This window comes from Mesoplodon densirostris, chromosome 1, assembly GCF_025265405.1.
Source record: "Mesoplodon densirostris isolate mMesDen1 chromosome 1, mMesDen1 primary haplotype, whole genome shotgun sequence".
Classification (NCBI taxonomy): Eukaryota; Metazoa; Chordata; class Mammalia; order Artiodactyla; family Ziphiidae; genus Mesoplodon; species Mesoplodon densirostris.
Window position 1 is genome coordinate 25431725 of NC_082661.1, and position 25004 is coordinate 25456728.

The window sequence follows — 25004 nt, forward strand, 5'->3', positions numbered from 1 at the left end:
TCTGTCAGGTTGCAGAGCTTGTCCACTGCCCTACACTGTCTCCCTCCACGGGAGTAGGGAAAGTGGAAAAAGAATAACACAACTTGCTGCACCCTAACTGAAGCTTCAGATGAGATAGGCCCTCTTAATTCCCCCATGGTTATAGATGAGGAAGTCTGGGAAGACAGGTTAAGGGACGTCCCAAGGTGACACCAACAAGTGGCCAAAATGGAATTTGAACCCAGGCCATCTGGCTGTGCCCCTCACCACTACATTAAAGCTGCCTTGATATGCTAAAGGAAGTGAAAAAGACACGAACGGGGTTGGGGGGGGCAGAAAGAGGCAATAAAATAGTCACTAAGTTCTAAAATTAGGGGAAGGAGAAATCAGTCCTGGCTAGCTGAATCAGGGAATGCTTCACAGAAAAGGTGCTTTTTGAAACTACAGGCATAAGGGGATGATTAGCCTAGTCATGAGGGAAACCAGGACTGAGGAAGGAAATGTATATGCTCCAGTTCTTTCAGTGAGTAACTCGGTCTAACCCCAAAGACCATAGTTTACAGTCCCTCTTGGTTTTGTACATTCATTGGGTTTAGACAAATGTGTAATGACCTGCATCCGCCATTGTAGTGTCATACAGAATTCTTTCACTGCCCTAAAAATCTTTTGTTCTTCCCTCCTCTTTAACTCCGGGCAACTACCGATCTTTTTATTGTCTCTAGTTTTGCCTTTTCCAAACCGCCATATAGTTGGAATCATACAGTATGTAGTCTTTTCAGACTGGCTTTTTTCACTTAGTAATATGCATTTTAGTTTCCTCTATGTCTTTTCATAGCTTGGTAGTTCATTTCTTCTTAATGCCAAATAATATTCCATTGTATGGATGTACCACAGTTTGTTTCTCCATTTACCTCCTAAAGGACATCTTGGTTGCTTCCAAGTTTTGGCAATTACGAACAAAGCTGCTATAAACATCCATATGCAGGGTTTAGTGTGGACATATGTTTTGAACTCATTTGGTTAAATACCAAGAAGCATGATTGCTGGATCGTATGGTGAGAGTACGTTTAGTTTTGTAAGAAACTGCCAAACTGTTTTCCGAAGTGGCTGTACCACTTTGCACCCCCACCAGCAATGAATGAGAGTTCCAGTTGCTCCACATCCTCGCCAGCATTTGGTCTTGTCAGTGTTTTGGATTTCCGCCATTCTCATAGGTGTGTAGTGGTATCAAAGGTGCATTTTTTTTTTTTTTTTTTTTTTGCGGTACGCGAGCCTCTCATTGTTGTGGCCTCTCCCGTTGCAGAGTACAGGCTCCGGATGTGCAGGCTCAGCGGCCATGGCTCAGGGGACCAGCCGCTCCGCGGCATGTGGGATCCTCCCAGACTGGGGCACGAGCCCGTGTCCCCTGCATCAGCAGGCGGACTGTCAACCACTGCGCCACCAGGGAAGCCCTCAAAGGTGCATTTTTAAAAAGAGCTTCCCTGTGATTCACAGGCAGATGGCTCAAGGTTTTGAGAAACATGGAATTTATAGAAAAAGAAACCCTTACCATCTGCTTGCAGTTTCTTATATGAAGGTTACCAGGGCTGATACTCAACTGGTACTCACTGGTACAGCCACACCAGTTAAATACTAATATACTTTCAGGTCCCTTAGTTAAAAAGCTATTGCTCCAAGCTTCCCATTTGTCCCACCATCCAGACATGCTGCTTAGACCTTCCAGCTTTTCTCACATCCTATACCTAAGTAACTAAGGTTTGGCATGAGAGGACCTCTAAGATCCCACTTCAGCTACAGCGAGGGTCCTTTCTGATTGGGCAGAGTCCAGTCCTTCCCTGGTTATTAAATATTTTGAATATCAACCATGGGATTGCCCCATGAGATTACGTACTGTTTCCCAAACTTTCCTGATGACTATACCAGCTGAGCTTGTTAGAGAGATGATAAGGCCTGGCCCTCAGAAATGCTTATTCAATAGATCTGAGTTGAGGCCCAGGAACCTACCTGTGTATGTGGGTTTTTTGTTTTTCTTTCTTAAAAACACCCAAGATGATTTCTTTTTTGCAATCTCCCAAGGTGATTCTTATCTTTTGGGAGAGTTTTACAATTAAAAGTAGGAAGGGGGCTTCCCTGCTGGCACAGTGGTTGGGAGTCCACCTGCTGATGCAGGGGACGTGGGTTCATGCCCCGGTCCGGGAAGATCCCACATGCCGCAGAGCGTCTGGGCCCGTGAACCATGGCCACTGGGCCTGCGCGTCCAGAGCCTGTGCTCCGCAGCAGGAGAGGCCACAACAGTGAGAGGCCCGTGTACTGTAAAAAAAAACGTGGGGAGGGGCATAGTTCCACCCAGGCTAGAAAAAGGCAACTAAGTCCAAAATGCATGGTCCTTGGATGTAGAGACATTAGCTGGAGATATGAAATTCAAATCCTTGTCCCACCTTGCTTGCTGTGTGACTTTGGGCAATTAACTTTAACCTCTCTGAAGCTACAGTGTGATATAAAGACTAGGTGAAATAAATGCATGTGGCACATAGGAATTAGTCAAATGATTACAGCCAATAATGTAGATATGCAACACATTTACAGACTCTCTATTTTTTCAGAAAATAAGGCTTGATTCAGAGCTTTTTCAGAGAAGCAAAATTGGCCAAGGTTGGCTTAGCAAACCACTCGGTTCCATCAAACCAATGGCAAATGTGGCTCCTTTGATCTTATTTATTTGGTGGGCATCCAATCTACACGAATATTTGTTGTTTAAAAAAAAACTGAGGGAAAAAAGCACTTTTAACTCCATTTTGAGTTAGAAAACATTTACCTCAATCATTGTCATTAGTCACTAAAGGTTTCATTTTATAGACCTCTTACCTAGGCTATTTATCCTTCTCTTTCTATTTTTTGCAGCAGCAAATATTCTTGGCCCAGCTTCTTGCTTTGTTCTAGACTGGGGAGAGAAAAAATGGGAAATGCCTCCTTTCAAGGAATTTTACCTCTTCTAAAAGCAGAATGATTCTTGGGAATCTCAGCCCAGCCCATGTCATTAGGGATGGATGCCACCTTGTCATAAGTGCTAGGCTGCAAAGAGTAGAGAAATGGGCAGATAATGAAATTACTGAACACTCAAAGTGTCAGAGACTGACAGGCTGGGGCCATCCATCACCGATTATATGAGGCATTAACATGCTGCTTCCTTATCCAGGGACAAAGACAGCAACAAGAATAGTAAACAGTCTGGAGTGGATCTGCGCAAGAAACCAATAATTTAATGAACTGACAACCAGCCAATACCCTGAGAGGATGGCCTGCCTCTGCCCCTGAATTTGTTTTACACCCAGGCACCTGCCCCTTGAATGATACAAAATGGCAATATTTCCTAAACTTCAATTCTACAGGCACCACCTTCTTTGCAAGCTACGTCTGTGTAACACCTGTGCTAAATGTATTTCTTTAGATTGGCTCTTCTTTTTACTAAAATTAATTGATTTTGAAATAAAACTTGGTATTACTACCAAAATGGAAAATCAGTATCACCTGCTATAAATGCAGAGTAATCATGAAAATAATTACAAAGCAGAGAAAACATGTCCATTAAAGTCTAGTCAATACCGTCCCCTGCTGTGGGCTCTGAGCCTGAAGCCTGCTCTTTCTTTGTTAAAATAGGAGATTATCAAGTGTTAGAAAGGTGTTAAAGACACACTAGCCCCAAACTGAGATTTTCTTCTTGATATCCTAAAGGGATTAAAAGCAAACTGAGAAAGGATTAATTATCTCACCAAATGAACCAATGTTACTTACTGCCACATCCATGTACTAGATGAACTCTTACAAGTCTCACACTTTGGGAAATACTGTTAAGAGCTTTGGCTGCAGAAAGTATAGCACTGTCAGGCTTTTCACAAATACACAACAAACTATGGAAATCGCAGGCCCTACTAAATCCAAATCTGAGAAAACAACTGTGTTCCACCCTGGTAAAAGGTAGACAACTAATGGAATCCCTCTTCAAGGACTTTTCAATGAAACATCTTAGAAGTGAAGATCTGGTCCTCCTTTTGATCCCACAAAGAAGGTTCAGCCAAAACCATGCCACTGCTCAGGATGGTTCCCAGTCCAAAGCAGGGCCAGGTCTGGCTGTTGGCCTGGCTATTGGGCACATAATTCTCATTACAGATAAAACCAAAGTTGATAACTAGAGTCTTGAATCAGGAAGCCATGATCAAGGAGGGGTCACAGTGCAGCTAGGACTTGGAATGAGTCAAATCCATAGTAATCCAATTAGTTTGCACCAAAGACTAAGCAGCACCATGGACAGCTCCCTCACTGATAATACAGGATAACTGGAGTTATTCAGTTCCCAGTAGAATTGGTCTTTTCTGACTCCCACCAAGTCTAAAATAGTGGTTCCAACAGGAGAGCTACTGGCCCTTAGGGGGCATTTTGAAAATTTGGTGGGACAGGGCAATCCTGGATTTAGTGGACAGAGGCAGGAATGCTAATCATTCCATACTGTGTTGTACCATGGAAAATCATCTCACATCCCTGGGTAGAAAAACCACCACCAGACATTCTTTTGGGGAAGAACCTGTTTGTCATTAACCAAGCCTAGAGCCTAAATTCATTTTATCTATAAGCAGAAAATATTTTTGCACAGTACTAATAGACTGAATTTTCTAGGTATACAGCTACCATATAGGTTGAGGGAAGATTGCTTTTTGTTTTATAAAGAACTTTACTACATTATTCACCATTTTTTTAAAAATATCACATAATAAATGGAAACACCATTTACAGTGTTTGAATTTCCAATACCACACACCTGTGTCAGTCTGTGTTTGTAACTATCTCACTCAGGGTAATTCTCTGTACAGGAGTAAGCATCTGACGACTTCATTATACCTTCCAGCATAGTCACACCTTAGCATTCAGTGAAATACACGCTGTTTTGTTATAAATTACTCTCCATTTATTTCTCCTTTATATTAGAGTTAGGGCATTATGTTGATTTTAATTGTGTTTGTAGGCAGGTTACATTTTCTCTGATTTTCATTTCAGTACTGTAAAGTGAGGATTTCAAAATATTTGTTACAAAAGGGGAAACTAGGTCTGATATGCCTGAGAATGTTGTTCTCAGACATCAGGCCCACTGTGGTGTGTCATAATCATCTCCATATCCCCCACTGAGTCCATCGAGGGCCTTCCTTAGGGTAGAGAAAAGCAGGCTCCTAATCCTCTCTAAGCCTTTTGTGGGTGTTGGGCTATGACATCCAGAAGGACAGTGGATTTGCCAGGGAATTCAACTCCAGCAAGGCCCTGTTACCACAGCAGTCTCCTTGTCCTGACAGCAAAACCTGAATAAGATACGTAGGTATGTATTGTCTGCTGAAGTAACTTTCCAAATCTTTGCCTCTTCAACTGTGCTGGATAATAATCAATGACCAGCCCCCAACAGCCTCCTCTCTCTCGCTCTTTCTCTCTCTCTCTCTCTCTATCTCTCTCTCTCTCTCTCTCTCTCACACACACACACACACACACACACACACACACACAATCTGCCTTGACACCCCTCCTTGAACTTTTGTTTAAATCTTTCTGATGGGGGCTCTTTTGGTCAACTTTCCCTGGATTCCTGTAGCTTTTTCTCCTCTGGGCTCCTGAAGGACTCTCCACCCCATACCACAGGCATCTGTTCTGAGCCCCAGAGCTCCCTTTATCACTATTTATCTTCCCATCTACAGCAGCCACTTGGCTCTTTATCACTTTGGCTTCATGATAGAAAACGTCCCAACCATCAACCCTTGGAGGAAAACCGGCGTACTCGGGAATATCGCACGCTACGCTCCAGAGAGCTGATGAGCAATACCTGTACAGCGTTTCCCAAACCAAAAACCTGCACACAAAATCTGACAGAAATATGGGTATGAAGTCTGACAACAGAACAAAGTATCTGGAATCGTGACTGTTCCAGAAATTCAGGGATGAATGATCCTGATAGGGAGGTCTTAGAAGTCTCCAGACGGAGCTGCATATTACTTTCCTATGGCCTGGAAACTGAGGCGAGACAAAGGCCCAGTCCTTGCATTTCTAACACTCTGTGGGCATCTTCTCCAGCTTTGTCATCGCTGACCTGCCTCACTGCACCCCTTAAATTTTGGTCACTGCCAGAGTTCCACCTTCAACCCTCCCTCTCTCTCCACGTTCTATTCCTGGGAAATTTAGTCCACTCTTACAGCTTCATTACCACCTAACTGCCAATGGATCCAAAAATTCCCTCTCCCATCCAGAACTCCTTCCTGATCTTCAGTCCTGTAAATCCAACTGCCTCCTAGAAAACTCCAACCTTTTGAACTACTGGTACTTCAATCCTAATATGTCAAAATCATACACGTCCTCCTTCCCTCCCCTCTGCTAAAGAAAATCCCTGTTCCTGTCTGTATTCCTGTCTGAGTTAATGGTGTCAGCAGGAACCTAAAAGCCATATTACTGATCTAATTCTTCCCTAAACGCATTCAATCATTGCTAAGTCCTAACGCTACCTTTGCAATGATAACTTGCTATCACATCCTCTGTGTTCCCACAATTTCCGACCAGATTTTTACCATCTTTTACCTGGAATACTGTAATACCATGGCCTTTAACTGATTCCTCTTCCTTCTCACAGCCTCCCACCCATCACCCAACCTTCTAACAAGGATGTCCTAATAAAATCTATTGTCAAATCTCATACTTAGCTCCTCATCACGCATTCAAAGGTCACCTGTGGTGCAGAATCCAAATTCCTAAATACAGCCCTCCATTACTGTTCCCTTTCAATCGGCAAGGACTAGAAGCACTTGAGTAAGGCAGACCTGAGACTGAATAACAGGTTCACAGATTACTGGCTCTGTGATCTTGGGCAAGGAATGAGAGTGCAGACTCATTATTTTAATTACCTTAATTGTAGAGTCTGTGTTTATTGTACATAGAGTTCAACTCCCTATTCAGCCACTGTAGGTAAAAAAAAATTCACCCATATGAGATGGGGTTATGGTATCTGACATTCAAGGTAGCTCACTTCTACAGTGATAGGAGTCTCTTTTTCCTCAAAAATGGAGATAATAACAATGTTTATCACAAGTTTGTTGTGAGGATTAAAATGAGAAAAAATATAAGTTGATGTACATATATATTACATAATACGTGTTTATATATATACATGTTACATATATACACATATGCATTTCTATATAAATATATTTATAAATACATCATATATACACATATGTATATACATTTTATATATAAATATATTCCAGCACAAGTTCCAGGACTCCTTTCCTCATTTGTCCCAACATGATACTGATACAATGACACTCCTTATTAAGAGATAAAACTTGGGAAATCAATGATCCAAAAATCATTCAGTCCCAAAGTAGGGACATAGATATTGTGGAAGACTCAAGGAGCCCACAGTCTACCTGAAGGTAGAAGAATTGAAAAAAAATGATAATGCACAATCTACGGAAATGTAGGAGTTTAGAGAAGGTAGGGTCATGTAAATCAGAGTCATTAAAAGTTTCATGAAGAAGGCTGCTTCTGAATAATCTTCTTTGGAAGGAAGTAATAAGTGTGAAGAAGAACTGTAGCCATCTTGGAACCAAGAATATTTAGAAGTTCACTTTCCAAAGCAGGAAATGTTGCAAAGACCATAGCATTAAACGTCCACTGCATTTCTTCTAACTGCCAGGAACAGCACTAATGCTATGAGCAATCCAAGGGGAATAAAATACTCATTGCCTTCAAGGACCAAATGGTCTTCGGTAGTCATTAACATGCTTAACTAGTGAAGCAAAACAGAATGGGATGCAGTCAAAAAGAGGAACCAACCACATGCCACAGGAGGATGAGACTATAGGTAGCGTCAAGCTGCACTGGATAAACAGGCAGCCCAGGAGCGTGAGCTTGGAGGTCCCATCGTATGTTCTCCATCTTTTTCCCACCAAGCTCCATTGCCCAGATAACCCTAACAGGATAGACCCATGATGTTTTAGGATAACTCTGACTTTCTTGGTCCCTGAGTTTTTAATTCAGACCAGAACCATCCCCAGAACATGAGCTTCTCTTTGCAGAAAATGTAGACACTTGTCCAGGCTTCTCTCTACACTTATCACTCCAATCTATTCCCCCCACCTTCTTTCTGATTTGATTCCCAAACAGAAATATAACAACTCTAGTCTCAGCAAAAGATTTTAATTACTGGCTTTGTTATGGAAAGAGGTGTGGAAAATATAAATATCTGTTGTGACCACAGCCACCAAAAGACTCCCAATTTGGAAAGATCTTCAGTTTTCCCAGAGTTTCAGAGAACTCCAGATGATCCACTAGGTATCAGTGGAAGAGCTTATCTGTTTATGAATGAAGAGAGGGACTCAGGAGATGCTCTGGAGCCTGTGTGCCTGTGGCTGCTCCAGCTCCAGACCCTCTCAGAGCGGCATGGGCACCCCTCTAAGTCTTGCTGTGTCACCCAAGCACAGCAGCCATAGTTCAAAGTCTTAGACACCAACACTCTCATGCTCCAAGTTGAAGGCCAAAGGGGTGGCTTTAGAGTCAGTCCCTGAGGAGCCTGAGTTTCAACTGAATGAGGTGCCTTAATCAAAAAGAATGTTCACAAAATGGCCACTCTGTATACCGTGGCTCACCACTGGGGGAGATCTCTCCTGAATGGTTTTGACCCTTAAACTCCTCTGAGCCTCTTTTAAGTCACCTGTTAAATGGAGACAATATCTTCCTGGCATAAAGGCAAGGGGCTGAATCAGATGGCTTCCTGAGGTATCTTCTAGTTCCAACTCACCTGCATAGCTACCAGGAAAAGGGAAGGCTGGAGTTTGACAAGGGACGGATTAAAGCTACATTTGGACAGACATAGGTTTGTTTGCAAGGCTCTGAGTCCACATTGCTTCCAGGAGTCTACAGACATATGCAGAGTGACCAGTTAAAGAGGATCTACCTGCCCCAAGGCTCAGCCTTCTCACTCCACCACCAGCTTCCTCCTTGGTTCACAAAATCCTTTCTTAGCCTTTTTCAGACATACCTACCATTCCACTGGCCTTGCTTTGAATAGCTCATGCATGTTCTTTCTTTAGCTCTCCGTACACCCTGAGTTGTATTCCCAACTTTGGAAGGTTAGGGCTACCTCCAGGCTCTCCCAGCCCTACTTATTCATCTATGAGATGACTGGCCAAGAGAATGATGCTGTTTGTAGACTATAAAATCAAGCAAGAAAAGAGTCTCCTGAGTTTCCATTTTTATGCAAACTAGGAATGTCATCTTATGAAGGTCAAGTAGTCATGGACCTCAATTTCCTCATCCTTAAAACAGGGCAGAGAGGGTTGAGTCTCATTCACTCAATAGAGATTGCACATAGACTGTGCAAAGAACCATACTTGATTCTCCTAAATGCCTTAGTGCTAAGACTGCATTTTGCTTGTGTAAGTATTCCCCCATTAGCACTGGGAGTGGAATATAATAAGCATTCAGTAAAATAGTTGCTAAAGTGTTGATCACCAAGTCATAATCTCTGCCTTCAGAGATGTTATATAAACATGGACACAAATAACCACCATAAAAGGTAGAAAGTCAGCACTAAGAGAGAGAGAAGTAGTGAAACAGAGTTACGTCCTAAGAGGTAAAGTTGTTTTCATCTGGAACATCAGGGAAGGCTTCAGGTAGGAAGTGGCCTATAAGCCACTAAATGGGTAAACCATTAGACTTCAGAGATAGGGAGGGCTGTGCCAACAAGGGAACAAGGTGGATCTTCCAATGGTAATCAGTCTACCTGGAGATTACAACTCAAGACCATAGATTTTTCTCTCCCTCCGTCTTGGAAAGGATCTCTGTTCTTTTTTCTTTTCCTTTTCTCTGGACTTCTTTCCAGTATAGCTTATTTTCTGTTACCATTTCCTACTTCCCCATCCACTGCAAACTCCTACCGAGAAGTCATTTGTTAATATCCTTCCTTTCTTTTTGTCCACCTTAAGTTAATGGGCTTCTGGCTAAACACTTGACTTTATGCACCGTACACTGTCTTTTCAGTGCTGTTTTCAGTAATTTATAGGAACTGCTGTCTGCTGCATTGTTATTAGTACTGCGTACGGTTCTCGGATATAGTCTGCACACTGGTCTTCTGCAGGAGAGAGAAGCAGTGTTATATGGAACCTGGACGGGCTCTCGCACTCCTATTCTGGGGGAAAAGCTCCTGTACGGGTGAGTTGCCGAGGAGAGTTATGGCGGCGTTGGCACAGAATCCCCTGAGTCATGCCAAACCATTAAGAAGAGACAGTATAAGGGAGAAAGTCCTGAATTATCTGACAAAGTTGGCCCCTGGGACAGCCAAGATTCCTACTAGCCAGAGGAAGACAGACAGAGGAAACATCGTCCCCAGAGTCACGCAGCCAGATGTTCTTTACATGGAGGTGGCAGAAGAGGGCTCAGAGCAGGACAGTCTAAAGTACTCACCTCCACTTATAGCTACACTTTCAAAGGGCAACCATTACCCCCTTAATGCTTATCAGGTTCTTATTCTGAATACATCTTGTGCTAAGAATGATTGCATTTGTTAATTACATATTCTCAGCCATTCTGTTCTAGTTTTCACTTTTCCTATCAGAGAAATACGCCCTGGGAAGAGAGCCTCCCCGTTGTGATGTTATAACCCAGTAACATACCGCATGATCTAGGTTTTTGAAGAACAGCCCAGGGCAAGATGTGTTCATCTCTGCCCTGAGGAAAAAAGATGAATAAGTCCTCGCCCTCCAGGAATCTGGTGTCCAATACAAGAGACAAGATGCCTTTTCAATCACTTGGGGCAGAATTCACAGACAGGCAGAGTCAGGTTGCTTCCCGGCTATCTGGTCAACCTTCCTCTATCGACTCAACACCAAAACCCTGGAGGATGCTTTCTGACTAGAGAGGCTTCTATTGAATCTGTAGGGCCAGGCATGCCTGAAAGAGGAAGCTGAGACATCAGAGAAAGGTTTAGGAAAGGGACTATAGAATTTCCCAGGTCTTGAACAAGATATGACCTGCAGATTTTTTTCAAGCTGAGTTTGATCTAAAAGGGGCATGCCATTCTGGTTGCCAAAGGCCTCACCACTTTGACTGCCTCCCACTTGGCCATTCTAAACATTTATATTACTTCTTTGACCCCTGATTCACAGGAAAGAAATTCTGAGAGCCCCCAAGAAACACACCATCCACCCCACCCCTGCAGAAGAACAGCAGGAAAGAAGAGGCAGTGAGCCCAGCTGGTGTAAACAATGATGTCATTAGCAGGGATGTTTGAGCTTCTAATAAACGGCACATAACAAATTAGTGTGGTATGAATGCAATTTATGTGGACCATAATGTACTCAACGCATCCGCATAAATGAAGGTAATATCGTACCTCACCTGACAGGTTCTAGTTCTTACTTATCATTAGAAGTGATAAATCCCACACAATAATGGGAGTTCCTTGAGACTCTTCATTTCTGGGTAGCTTTGGTTAGTCACACTCAAACCACAATTTGCTCATCCTTCTGAAAGCAAACCTTGCTAGGCATTATTAGATTTGAAAATCATTTTTTTTAGCCTTAAGTCATTTTTGAGAAAGTAATACAAGCATATAGGGGAAAAAAATCCAGAAGCACAAAAGGATTTTCTACAAACAGCTTTCCTGCATCCCCTGTCTCTCAATCAAGTCCTTCCCTAGTGGCAAATATTACTACAAATTTCTTGTGAGTCATCTCAGAAATCACCCTTGTTGACGTAAGGTACATATTTGGAAATCACTCTTTCTTTTATACAAATGGAAGCATGCTATATAAAATGCACTGCACTTTTTTCTTTAATTATACCATGGAGATCAGTCCTTATCAGTGTACATAAATCTTCCTCACTCCTTTTAACAGCTGCATAGTATTCTATTTTATGGATGGACCATAATTAACCAGTTCCCAACTGATGGACATTATGGTTATTGTTCCAGTCTTCTGTTCCCACAATGCAGCAATAAATGGTCTTTTGGCTCCATTTTCATTTTCTTTCAACACAGCTACTGCCCAATTCAATTTCCCGGCCTTCTTCACCCAGATTCAGGAACCTAGCCTGAGAGACAGAACACAGTCTCTGCGGAGCTGTGGTTCTCAGCAAAATGAAATAAAATAAAATCCTCCCTCCCTAGGGCCATCTGGAGGGAGTTGCTATGAGTAGAATCTGTAAGAATAATAAATCTCTCTTGACACGGGAGCTGGGAGGAGGCTGCCCAGGCCACAGCGATGGGCTTCTCAGTTTGAGATGTCGACAGCTATACTGAAAGCAGAAAATGGAGCCATATAAATCTGTAATTGTAACCCCCATTCTCACACACAGAGAGCTGCCTGCTTGTAGCTGGTGCTCATTACCTGCTTACGACTGTAATTTCTGTGTGGTCTTTTTCCCTACCCTGCAGTTTGCTGGGGATTCAGAGCTGTGGTAGTGGTGCTGGGCATTTTGAAAAGGAGAATGAAAAGGTACCAATTATGGAAAAGTGATTTCTTCTTTTGAATCCAACTGCTATGGACTTCACTGTCCCTCTTCAGGTGAGACCATCACAACCATGTGCAGGAAAAGATTGTTTCTGGAAAAAGAAATCCCACCTGCCCATCCTGTAAGAGCATCAGATGGCTAGGCTGGATTGTAGCTGAGCTCAAAGTACTCACCAGCTCAAACAAACAGACCAGCTCGTCTTCCTCCCAGGATGTCTAGAGTATGTGTCCTAGCCATACTAGCCAAACGACTAGCCAAAGAAAGAGGCTAGTTGTTTTATTGCATGCATTACGGAGCCCAAACAATGAAGAAAACATGTAACTGGCATAAACATGATTCACTGCAAAGGTGTTCATCATTCTGCAAAGTTCTCCCTCTACAGAGACTCCCACATCGGTAAGCTCCATCAATAAGGCTATGTGATCAGAAGAGACAGCCTTATCCCCTACTAAGTTAATTGATAGGTGCTGTGGACCACAACAGGTGAGCCGATTCCTAAAACCCCAAGGTGGGGGCCCTGTGTCCTCCGTTCTTTGCCTATAACAACTATGGGAAGTCACCCAAGTGGCTTCAGCTCTGCAGAGGGCACTGTAAAGGGGAAATGGACAGTGCTGCCTTGGGACCCTGGAAGGTTCTGGGTGATTTCTTAAAGTGTTTCTCAGGTCAAACTTGAGTCCAGGATCAAGTGCCAGGCACCTAGCAGACCCTGCTGGACCCTACACACTTCTTCAATCCCAGCAGGTGGACCTTAGACCAGTGCCCTTTCCTATATCCTCTACTGTTGAGAGAAAGAAGAGTGGTTTTTCATCTTTGACTCCCCAGTAGTTGGTATTTTGCTCCCCGGGAACAAAATAAACTTGTGCTGAATAAATGAATGAATGAATGCATGAGCTACTAACTCACTCTGTTAAATTATGATTCCCCAAGAACAACAGTTCTTTGAGGCAAGGAACTGAGGTGGTCCTTCCCTTGTATGCCCCAATGAGGATGCTCAATGCAGAGCCACAAAAGCAGCCACTGTCTCCAAGGAGTATCCTGAAAATTAGGTATGTCAAATTCTGAGTTCACAAACACAGACCACCATGCACCACATTGAATCACATGCAATATCGTGTATATGCATCTGTGTGCAATTTTCTGCAAGAAGTTCTTTTGCTTCCATCAGATTCTTGAAGGGATCTATAGCCCCAAAGAGCCCACTGTTCACTGACTTGGAGAATCAGAAAGCCTGCAAACTGGAGCAGGCTCTTCTGCCCTGATGTGGAACAGGATAGAGCGGGGCGGGGGGCTGGGGGTGTGTGTGGGGAGGCTGCAGGTGTGAGTTCTGCGGACTAACAAGCATCATTGATCTGCTTTATGGAAACAGATAAATCACTGGGACTTAAAGAATCTCAGTCCCAGGGATGCTCTTGTGCTTGACAGCGAGCAAAATTTTTTCCACCAAGTCAACATCTCCAGAAGGAGCAGCCAAGCCCTGTCGATCCAAGAAAAAGAAAAGAGGTTTGCAGCAAGATTCAAAAAAATAAATAAAGCACAATCTGCAAGCTGGGAAAACAAGCTCATCCTATAATGATGCTAAACCACTTGATTCTGGAAGGGAGGACAAGAACAGGTGATGTGCCCCGTCAGCCCTGATCCCAGAAGCTCTGCAGGGAGAAGGCCCCTTTCATCCCTGCCCACACAGTGGGATCCGGGGCTCGAGGAAGCTGAGCACTGCCTCTCTCGGAGCACAAAGGAGAGCTGGGCTCTGGATTCGTTCGGTAGTGTTAGGGAAATATCATCTGGTGCATGTCCTTCCACATTGTCCAGAAAACACCCCTCATCATAAAAGGCCCAGCTGAGTACCTGATTTTACAGGACTTTGCACTGCATTTAAACAGACCTGGTTCCTGCCTAACTCTAGAACACAGTTTCTCATCCTCGGCCCTACTGACATTTGAGTCCGGATAATTCTTTGTTGCAGGTGGCTGTCCTGTGCATTTAGGATGTGTAGCAGCATCCCTGGCATTTATTCAGCGGATGCCAGCAGCACTCTCCCCGCTAGTTGTAACAACCCAAAATGTCTCCAGATTTTATCAAAAGCCCCCTGGAGAGCAAAACCACCCCCAGTGAGAACTAATGCTCCCAGTGTGTCCTGGGGAACACCACCAGTGCTGAGGGAGTTAACAGCCATTACTTAGAGTAAGATAGGCTACTCTGGTCAAACACTTTGGGAAACACTGGATTAAACAAAGATAAACCAGGACTTCTCCCTGATGGCTTTCTCAGAGTCTGAAATAGATCAGGGTGCGTTGTGAGTCTCTAAGAGGGAACCATAATACCCAGCATTTTCCCAAAGGCATTTGGCAGAGGAATCCTTTTCTCAGAGCCTTTAGGATTAGTATTCCGGGAGATTTACTTTTAGAAACACTTCTGCAAGGCAAAATTGGAAACACACCTCTAAGGCAAACACATCCAAAGGAAGGGATGAAGAAGCTGAGGATGCCGGAAGCAGCCTATGCACACACCACAACTTCCTGGGACACAATTTATCTTAGAAGCCCAGACTTAATCATTAGACATTCCTTTTTTTGGAGAACAGGTTTAGATTCTCAGGCTTCCAAAGTCCCAAATATTTTGGAAGCTATTAAAACATCCTCAGCTAATACTTTATAACCAGGGTAAGGTTATCAGAGAATTTCCCCATAGTGACAGCTGGCTGGGTCCAATGGTCTGGGGAGAATGGGAAACCACAGAGGCACCTGGAGTAGAAAAGAGAGCAACACAGGAAAGAAAGTAAGGAAACAGGGCATCAAAACAAACCTCTCTTAATTCACTATTCTGGCCAGGGCTGCCTCTGACGTAACATTCACAACCTGCCCTTGTGGACTTTAAAAAGGTGGGAGACAGTAAGAAGGTTGTCTTGTAAGAGGGGTTAGAACTGTTCTCTGTAAAATGGATTTAAAGTAGTATTATTCTACTAAATAGACCTCATGGTAATTGTCACAGATTTCAAAGATCGTACAAAATTAGAGCGAGAGAGGACCTTGAATCCTCTCCTCCTATTGTTTTTTAAACTTGTTTATCTACAAAAGTCATTTATTCAAAGCCCAAAACATAAAACACAAAATCATAAGGATTCTCTTTTAGTATGACTGGTGTCCCTGCCAACACTTAACCCCCACCTCAACCTTCTTTGCAGCCCCTGAAGAACCTTCCAGAAACCCCAAGCTGCTCAGAGCACCATCTGAAACCCAGTTCCCCCATTTCATAGGCAGAGGAAACAGACGCAGACAGATGACCAGACTTGCCTGAGGTCCTAGCTTATGGGTAAGAGAGTCAGGAGGAGAACCCAGGCTCACACCAGGCTCTTAGCTCGGCGCCCCTCCCATCTCCCCGCGTGCTGAGTGTGTGCTAATCTGCAAGAGAGAGAGCTGCCTTGGAATGGCGTGATCTCCTCGTCTTTGCAGGTATCCAAGAATAGGCTGATGACCATTTGTAAGGTCACTGCACTGATGAGAAAGATAAACTAGATATCTTTGCAGTCTCTTATTAAACTCTCACTAGCACTGAGACGTCCTCCCTGTCATTAGCGACAGGATGCTCAAGGGAAGCCTGTTCTAGAGAAGTGACCCAGCCCCAGACAAACAGCCACCACAGCCACTGCACATCCTGTCTGGTTCCCGAGCTTCTGCCTCCTCTTGATGGAAGCAGGCCAGCTGAAATGAACAGCGTGGGGCTCAGCGTGGGTGAGCGACGGTAGACGGCGAGGTGACACATCCCGAAGCTAAGTCCAGGCTCAGTGCGTATCAGGCAGAAATATGACAGTAACTGTCAGTCACAGGAAATATCATAAGGGAGGTTTAAGCTAATAAAGCTGTCTCGGAACTGGTAATACAAATGATCCACATACAGGATAGCAGATTCTGCTCCAGATTACTGAGTGTGGAGGCATGTCTGTGAGTGCATGTGTGGGTCCCCATGCACACATACACCCGCACCCTACTCTACAGGTAGAAACAAAACTGGCACCGTGTCTGCAAAACTCAACAACTGTATCCTCATTCCATCTCATTTCCTTTTTCTGAAGCAGACTCTGCTACAAAAATGATGGCAGAGAAACGGGACAGACCCAGAGAACCCAGGAAAGAGGGGCAGGAAGATCTGCCCTGATGGATGCCAAAACCCCACACAGCTATAAATGCCCAGACTGGGCCTGACGATCAGCAGGAGGAAATGGGGGCACCCAATGGACCCCACGCGTCATTTGCTATTGCCTTTCCAGAAAGTAGGAAAGGACATTGGATATTTGGCAGTGAGTGAGGCACAGTGACATAGCTAAAAGTTCTTCTTGGTTGCAGCTTTCTATTATTGTTTTGTTTGCTCTGTGCGTTTTTCTTCTTTTTTTCCTTGGGTGTGTGTGTGTGTGTGTGCGCGCGCACGTGCGTGTGACTTTTGTGTTTTCTCCAGGAGTCATGGTGCCCTCCTCTCACAAAGGCTGGCAGGTGGCTTAAAGCCATGTCATCCAACAATCTCATGCCTCTGAAAGGCCCAGAAGAAGCCCAACCCCTCCTCATATGCTGCCTCTCTGCGAGGATCAAAGGAGGTGACTGAAGTGCAAGGACTCTGAAGCATTATGCCCTGTGACACACATACCGCACAGGAACGCACACCATTCTGTGGGGCAGGCAGCTGTGGTGGGCTGGAGCTAGTCCTGGCCTCAGCGTCACAAGGGGTTCGAACCCTAGCTCTTCCACTTACCAGCTGCGTGATATAAGCAAGCTACTTAACTTCTCTGGGATGCAGAGTTGTGCAGATCGTTGTGCAGATTGACTGTTGTGCAGATCACATGAGATACAAAGATAGGTACGAGCTATATAAAACATCCTGCAGATGTTAGATATCAGCATTACCACTACACCTGCCTACAGAGCTCTCTACCCTCTGTAATCCCCATTGATACTCATTTTCTGTCCAAAACACATCTAGACTGGTACAACAGTGCTCTCCATTTATTGCTACTAATAGCGGTATGCATAGCTAACATAATGTATCTCCTAATAATTATATTATTTCCTAGCAGCACTGGTACCAGTAATAGTAATACTAGTCTATAACTAGAATATTCTATATTCTATAGTGTGTTACTCTTCTCTCCCTAAGAAGGCAGTGAGCTCCTAAGATCTTATGTGATACTTCTGTGTCCCCATAAGATGAGGATCACCCAGCAGACACTCAGCAAACGTTTGATGATTGACAAAAGCTGCAGGTGACCCCTGGTTGATGCCATCTCAGCTGGCCACTGGCCTGGCCTCCCTCTACACGTGACCGTTTCAGAGCCTTAGTGCAGCACAGTCTAGCAGAGATCGTTCTCATCTCCCATCGCACCTAGAGATCCAGTTGCAAACCTCATTACCCCCCAAAAAGGAAAATGTGCTTTTGGATCAGACGCCCCTCCAGATCCAAACAGGGACAAGAACAAGAAGTGGGCTCCTCATCTAACAAAACAGCTCCTTTGTTTGTTTGTTTGTTTGTTTGTTTTGCGATACGCGGGCCTCTCACTGTTGTGGCCTCTCCCGTTGCGGAGCACAGGCTCCGGACGTGCAGGCCCAGCGGCCATGGCTCACGGGCCCAGCCGCTCCGCGGCACGTGGGATCCTCCCGGACCAGGGCACGAACCCGCGTCCCCTGCATCGGCAGGCGGACTCTCAACCACTGCGCCACCAGGGAAGCCCAAAACAGCTCCTTTGGAAAGAAGAGCAGCTACCCAGGTCTCATGCCTCCAGACCAAGCAGGCTCATTATGTCACCAAAGTCTGGACGAGGAGGCTTCGCAGAGAAGGGTTCAGTGCAGGGGAAGGGGTGAGGACTCCGAGGGTTGGGCCTAAGGTTTATTAATAACGTCCCTCTCCACCCCTCTTCCTCTTCTCCCTCTCATCTCAGGGTGACCTCCACAAGTCACACCATGACAGAGCATTGATTATTATTATAATGACAGGGATCATATTGGTACATAACGCTCACAGATGCCTCTGAAGGTGTGAGGTGCTAATTCTCCTGCATTTCCAGTTCACAGTGTCCCGCAGCCAAAAATACTGCCCTATCAAACGACGCTCAGCTTTTCTTCTAATCTGCCTCTTTTCTCGGGGCACCTCTTTCCAATTCTGCGCGACGCAGCCGATCCTTTGCACCATGCCCACCCGCTCAGCCCTCAACCCCACCCCACCTCCGTCCTCCCTCCCACAGGCAAAACTGCACCGTGCTTAAGGTTAATATGCCTGTCAAGACTTCCCCCATGAACAACAGGTTAATGATGCGCACGTCTCCTTAAATAATTCATACTTCTAATAACCACGTTAGTCAGCACTTAACACCGCCCATCAATTGACGCGGGGTAGTGCAGGCGGAGGCTGGGGAGAGTGGAGACTCACGTGGCAAAGACGGGAAATGAAGAGGGACCTCGCCTGCCATCCTCTCTAATCAGAGTCACAGGGGAGACAGAAGCAGCTTCCAAACATGTTAAGCCAACAGCAGGAACCATTGTGCCATCTGGGAAAGGAGAGGGCAGGAGACCAGATGGAAGGCTCAGCATCTAAGGGTCAGAGGATCACTGAGTAAGAGAGAAGTTTTTTCCAAGATGCCACAATGTCTTTACAAGGCATCAAATGCACACCTCGGGGGCTGGCCACCTTCCCACTTCCTCCAGGGTGTTCCCCTGGATCAACAGTACCAGATGGGAAGGATCCTCTTATTCTCAACTATTTCTCTCATATATTTTCATTTGCTCCTTGATGCAAATTCCGCCCCTCCCCTTTTTCGGTTGTGTATGTGTCTCCTCTAACTGGTTAGACATCAGATGTCTAAACTCCTCTTTACCACTCAATTTCTACATTTGCAACGGCGTTGGATGGACCTAGAGAGGAATGCTTAGTGAAATAAGTCATGCAGAGAAAGACAAACACTCTATGTTATCACTTACATATGGAATCTAAAAAATAAAACAAATGAATGTATATAAGAAACAGACTCACAGAGAGAACAAACTGATGGTTACCAGCAGGGAGAGGGAAGGGGGAGGGGCAAGACAGGGATATGGGATTAAGAGATGCAAACTACTATGTATAAAATAAATAAGCAGGGCTTCCCTGGTGGCGCAGTGGTTGAGAGTCCGCCTGCCGATGCAGGGGACACGGGTTCGTGCCCCAGTCCAGGAGGATCCCACATGCCGCGGAGCGTCTGGGCCCGTGAGCCATGGCCGCTGAGCCTGCGCGTCCGGAGCCTGTGCTCCGCGACGGGAGAGGCCACAGCAGTGAGAGGCCCGCGTACCGCAAAAAAATAAATAAATATAAATAAATAAATAAATAAGCAACAAGGATATATTGTAGAGCACAGAGAAATACAGTCCTTATCTGTAATAACTTTAAATGGAGTATAATCTATAAAAATGTTGAATCACTATGTTGCACACCTGAAACTAATATAACATTGTAAATCAACTATAATTCAATAAAAATTTATTTTAATAAAAATTTTTTTTTAAGAATTTCTGGATAGGAAACCATGGTAAGTGTATAAGTTTCCCATGGCTGCTCTAACAAATGACCACAAGTTTGTGGTTTAAAAACCACACAGATGTATTCCCTTATAGTCCTGAAAGCCAGAAGTCTGACGTGGGTCTTACGGGGCTGGTTCCTCCTGGGGGCTCCAGAGGAGAAGCCACTTCCCTGCCTATTTCAGCTTCTGGAGGCCAGCACCACTACCTGGCTCGTGACCCCTTCCTCAAATCACTCCAGACTCTGGCTTCCAGTGTCCTATCTCCTACTTCCTCTGATCTCTTGCCTCCCTGTGATGATATCAGGCTTCCCCAGACAATCCAGAATAATCTCCCCATCTCTCCATCTCCCCTCTTAGCTCAATTACACCAACAAAAATCCCTTTCACCATGTAGGGTAACATTAAGAGGTTCCAGAGATGTGGAAATGAACATCTTGGGAGGCTGTTATTCAGCTTGCCATACTCAAGAGTACCTAGAATGTGTCCCAGCTATAAAAGAAGGATGCTGTGAAGCTAAGTAGAAAAGATACTATAAGAGTATCTAACACGTGCTTGGAATGTAAGCGGCTGACGACTGTTAGGTCTCCTTATTATCTAACACAGTCAACTCATCTAACAGGTCTGAACACCTACTGTCCACCAGGAGCTTTGACGCAGGTTATCTCATTGCATGCTCACTGCAAACCCTGACATGTATGTGGTCCTCCCTCTTCAGAGGATGAGATAATACAGGCTCAGAGAATAAATAAATGACTTGTCCAAGGTCACACAGCTGACAAATGGCAGAGCTGAGGTTAAGATCCAGATTTATCTGAATGGGCAAATAATAAATGTTCAACCAACACTGTTACCTAATCCATTATGTACCAAAACAGGCTCTCGGTCAGAATCACCTTTGAAGCAGAGTAGCAATACAGATTCCTGGACCCACCCCTGGGGATTCCAGCTCAGTATATATGAGGTGGGGTCTGGGAATACACCTTTTAACAAGCTAGATGTATAATGTGGATGCTTGGGCAAACTTGTAAAACGGGAGCCTGATCTACCCCCAAAATGATATCAGTACCCTCTCATCTCTTTCAGATACAACTCCCTGCCACACACACACACTTACACACAAAATCAGATATGCAGAGTTTCTCAATAGCAGCGTGACTGACGTTTGGGGCCGGATAATTCTTTGTTCTGGGGGCTTGTCCTGCGCGTTGCAGGGTGTGTAACAGCATCCTTAGCCTCTACCCACTAGACAGCAGTAGCACTCTCTCCCCAGTTATGACAAATGTCTCCAGACATTTCTGGAAGACCTCTGGGAGGCAAAATTGCCCCTGGTTGGAAACCACTGAGCCTGGAGAGTGGGGGGTGGCAGAAAATATGCTTATGAAAGCAAAGCCATTGCCTGTGGAGACTTGCGGTCTCTGGTCAGCTCACACCCCTCGCTGAGCTAAAGCAAGTGAGGACGGGGCAGTGGGAAGTGCAGCACCTGAGAATCAAGAATGTAGAGTTCTTGTCCCACTGACCTGCCCAGCACTCATCATGTAGCCATCCTTGAGGGCAGCCACAGACTCACACACCCCATGTCAAATTTCCTAGTCTGGGTTTCAGTTTCTTATTTTCAAAATGAACAAGTTGAGCAAGAATATTTCTTCGGTCACCTTGAGTTCTGAATTCTTCAAAGGTGGGCCCATGTTCAACCAATTTTCCTAACTGTGAGAAGGCGGGGCTGGAGGGGAACTTGACCCTGGCTCCCAGGAGGAGGGCACAGCCTCAGATATCTGCAGCGCCACAGCACCACTGTGACCTGGGCATGTGCAATGAACCAGAAACAGCCCCTACTCCCCACCACCCCCATTTCTCTCCCTCCTTGTAGGTTTTTCTTTCTCTCTGCCTCTCTGTCTCTATTGCCATATAAAAAGGGGAAATATGCAGGGCTTTGTGAGGCTTTACTTATTTTTTTCCCTTCCTGCTGAATAAGCCCAGGTACTTTTATTTTTATTAAAGCTGATACCTTCAGTGAAGACAGTACAGAAAAGTTCTCTGAGTCCTGAGATAAAAGATTATTACAATTTTGCCTGACCCAGGATCTCAGGGATGAGCTGAGACAGTGATCTTGGAGAGAGACCCAAGAACAGGCTGGTTCTCAGAGGCATATGGATTCTGGACTGCCCTTTAAGAAAAGATAAAAAGACAACTCTCCTTGCAAACTATATTTGATGTAATTATTTGGCAAGGGTGTCCTACATGGAACACACAATTTCATTTCAAATTAATCTTATTTCACGAGCAGAGTATGACCTGGGGAAAAAAAGCTGCTGCATAGCACAGGGAGATCAGCTTGGTGTTTTGTGACCACCTAGAGGGGTGGTATAGGGAGGGTGGGAGGGATGCTAAAGAGGGAGGGGATATGGGGATATCTGTGTGCATATAGCTGATTCACTTTGTTGTACGGCAGAAACTAACACAACATTGTGAAGCAATTATACTCCAATAAAGAGGTATAAAAAAAAAGCAGCCAACAACAAAAATACCCAAATATTAAGCATAAATATCTTGTCCCATTTTCAAAAGGCTAATGCAATTGACTTTTAGATGAGGGCTTCATGCCAACACCAACTATCCTTGCATTGTCTGGTGACATTCAAGCAGGCTGAGCAGAAAGAATTCAAAATAGACAGGAGTATTCCCCAACCTTGGGGAATGTTGGCACTCTATGTCCTGAAGGAAGACTTGAGGAAACAGCACAGAGCTCACTTCCTCCAGAAAATCTCCCCCCAACCACCTCGGACTCCCATGAACCTCTTCTTTCTATGCCTTGGTGCAACCCCATGACCCTCCCATCCAGGCAAACTGTCACCTCGTACAGCCCACCCTGGCTCCCATACTCTGTCTCAGCATCCTTAGCACCTATAATAATTTGCCAAGCATAGTAGCTTATATGTCCGCCTCCCCTTCAGACTAGAATCTTCCAGAGGCAAGTACCAGGTTCAGTCACTCCAAAACCCTTAGCACACAACACCAGCAAGTGTTTAATATCTACTTACTTAATGAAAGAAAAGGGAAGAAAGATGGCCAGGAGGGAAAGCACTGCATGACCATGCACTTGCCGGGGTCAGAAGCCATGACGCATCTCTGCCTCTAGCTTCTTGCTGTTCAAGTGAGCACACCTTGTCTCCCAGCTAAGTAGCAACTCCTGGCTTCAGGGGCTGTTTCTTCTCATCTGTAGAATCCCACCACGCCACTCCCACCATGGTGCTAGCCCAGCACTGGAAACGTAAACACTGATGCTGTTCTCTCTTGGAAGACCTCAAGTACAGTGCTGCCAGGAGGGAGATAGTCTAAATGCCACATCCAAGCCTGATGTAGCGCTGAAGTCTGTCATTCTGCCTTCACAGAACTGGTCCCAGCTGCATTGTGTCTGCATTTCCTGACTGTCACCAGGAGCACACTGGCCACTGGCTTTCTAGTTCATGACTCTAGGAGATGGACGTCTTTTCTCTGTGGCCCTGATCACTGCATACTTACCTCAAGTGCTGATGGATGCCTCATCACGGACTGGGTGTCTGTACGCCTGTAGCTCAGAGGGTGTCTTGCAAGCAAGAACCCCCTGACTTGCATGTATCTTTGTGTTCCTAACACCTAATCGAAGCCTGGAGCCTAATAGGGAAAGGAGTCACATTTATCGGCATTTCCATGCCTCAAGCATGATATGCTATGTGGTCTAGACCTATTCTCTCATGCACTCCTCAAAGAGGAAGGGACTCTCTCTGTCCCCATTTTATAGGTGGAGAAACTGAGACTCAAAGAGTTTAAGTACATGCCCAAGGCCACAGCTTACAAATAGCAAATCAGAGATTGAAACCCAGGTTTCCAATTCAAATTCCTATGTAGCTTCCAGTGTACATACTTCATCCCAAGAGTGGACATTCCATAAATGCTTGCTGAGTTCAGCTGAATTCCCAGAACACTCAAATGGAACACACACGCAGACCAGGCTCCTCACAACTTACTGCTGCTTGTTAAAATTATTCTTAGCTAACAAGAAATAAATAGTCTCAGGAGTACAGTCCATTAGAACTACGTCCTTGGGAATTAGAACATAAAACAAGCCTAAATAGGAATGTCTCTGCTTGTTGGTGAAGTTCATAAAACCACAGAATCTCAGGGCTGAGGGGGGACCTTGGAAATCACCTAGTTCAAGCCCATCCTTTTACAGAAGGGTATACGGAGGCACAGATGGAAAATGACTTGCTCAAGGTCATAAGCACATCAAGATGTGGCAATGACAGGACCAAAATCCAGAAGAGTCCCTCCTGGTTCCCTCTGTGCTCTGGGATCCCAGTTCTAAATATCCTGGGTGTGATTCCTCACTGCCCACGGCCCTCAGAACCCAGGCTCGCAGATGGCTCTTGGTCAGCTCTCTCTTTGTTGTCGGGTGACCAGGACGCATGGCCACAGAGAGAAGCTGCCACATCATCTCAGCATTTAGTCACCCACAAAAGCCATTTCCCGCCTCGTCAGCTCAATGGCCAGAAATATTATCCTTAAATAATCAACACACAGCAGACACCCTTCAAGGGACAAGACTGTCTTCCCTTTTCCCAGGGATACAGTGATATCAGCAGAGGTTGCAGAGAAAGAAGGGGCTGCTGCTCAGCCCCACCCCCTCGGAAGCCTGGGGGTTAACAGCACAGCCTACAGGGTCCAGCCATCAATTTCAGGAAGAGGAAGAGGAGGAGGAGGAGGAGGAGAGGGAGGGGGGAGGGGAGGAGGGGGAGGGGAGGAGGAGGGGAGGGGAGGAGGAGGGGAGGAGGGGGAGGGGAGGAGGGGGAGGAGGGGGAGGAGGGGAGGGGAGGAGGAGGGGAGGAGGGGGAGGAGGGGGGAGGGGAGGAGGAGGAGGGGAGGAGGGGAGGGGAGGAGGAGGGGGAGGAGGGGAGGGGAGGAGGGGAGGAGGGGGAGGGGG

The 25004-nt window shown here is 45.2% G+C and overlaps 1 protein-coding gene across 1 annotated transcript in view; it reads right to left on the reverse strand.

Annotated features, from left to right (window-relative positions):
• Nucleotides 1–25004, reverse strand: part of SORCS3 (sortilin related VPS10 domain containing receptor 3) — a 626549-nt gene that overhangs the window by 469079 nt on the left and 132466 nt on the right. The window lies entirely within an intron of this gene.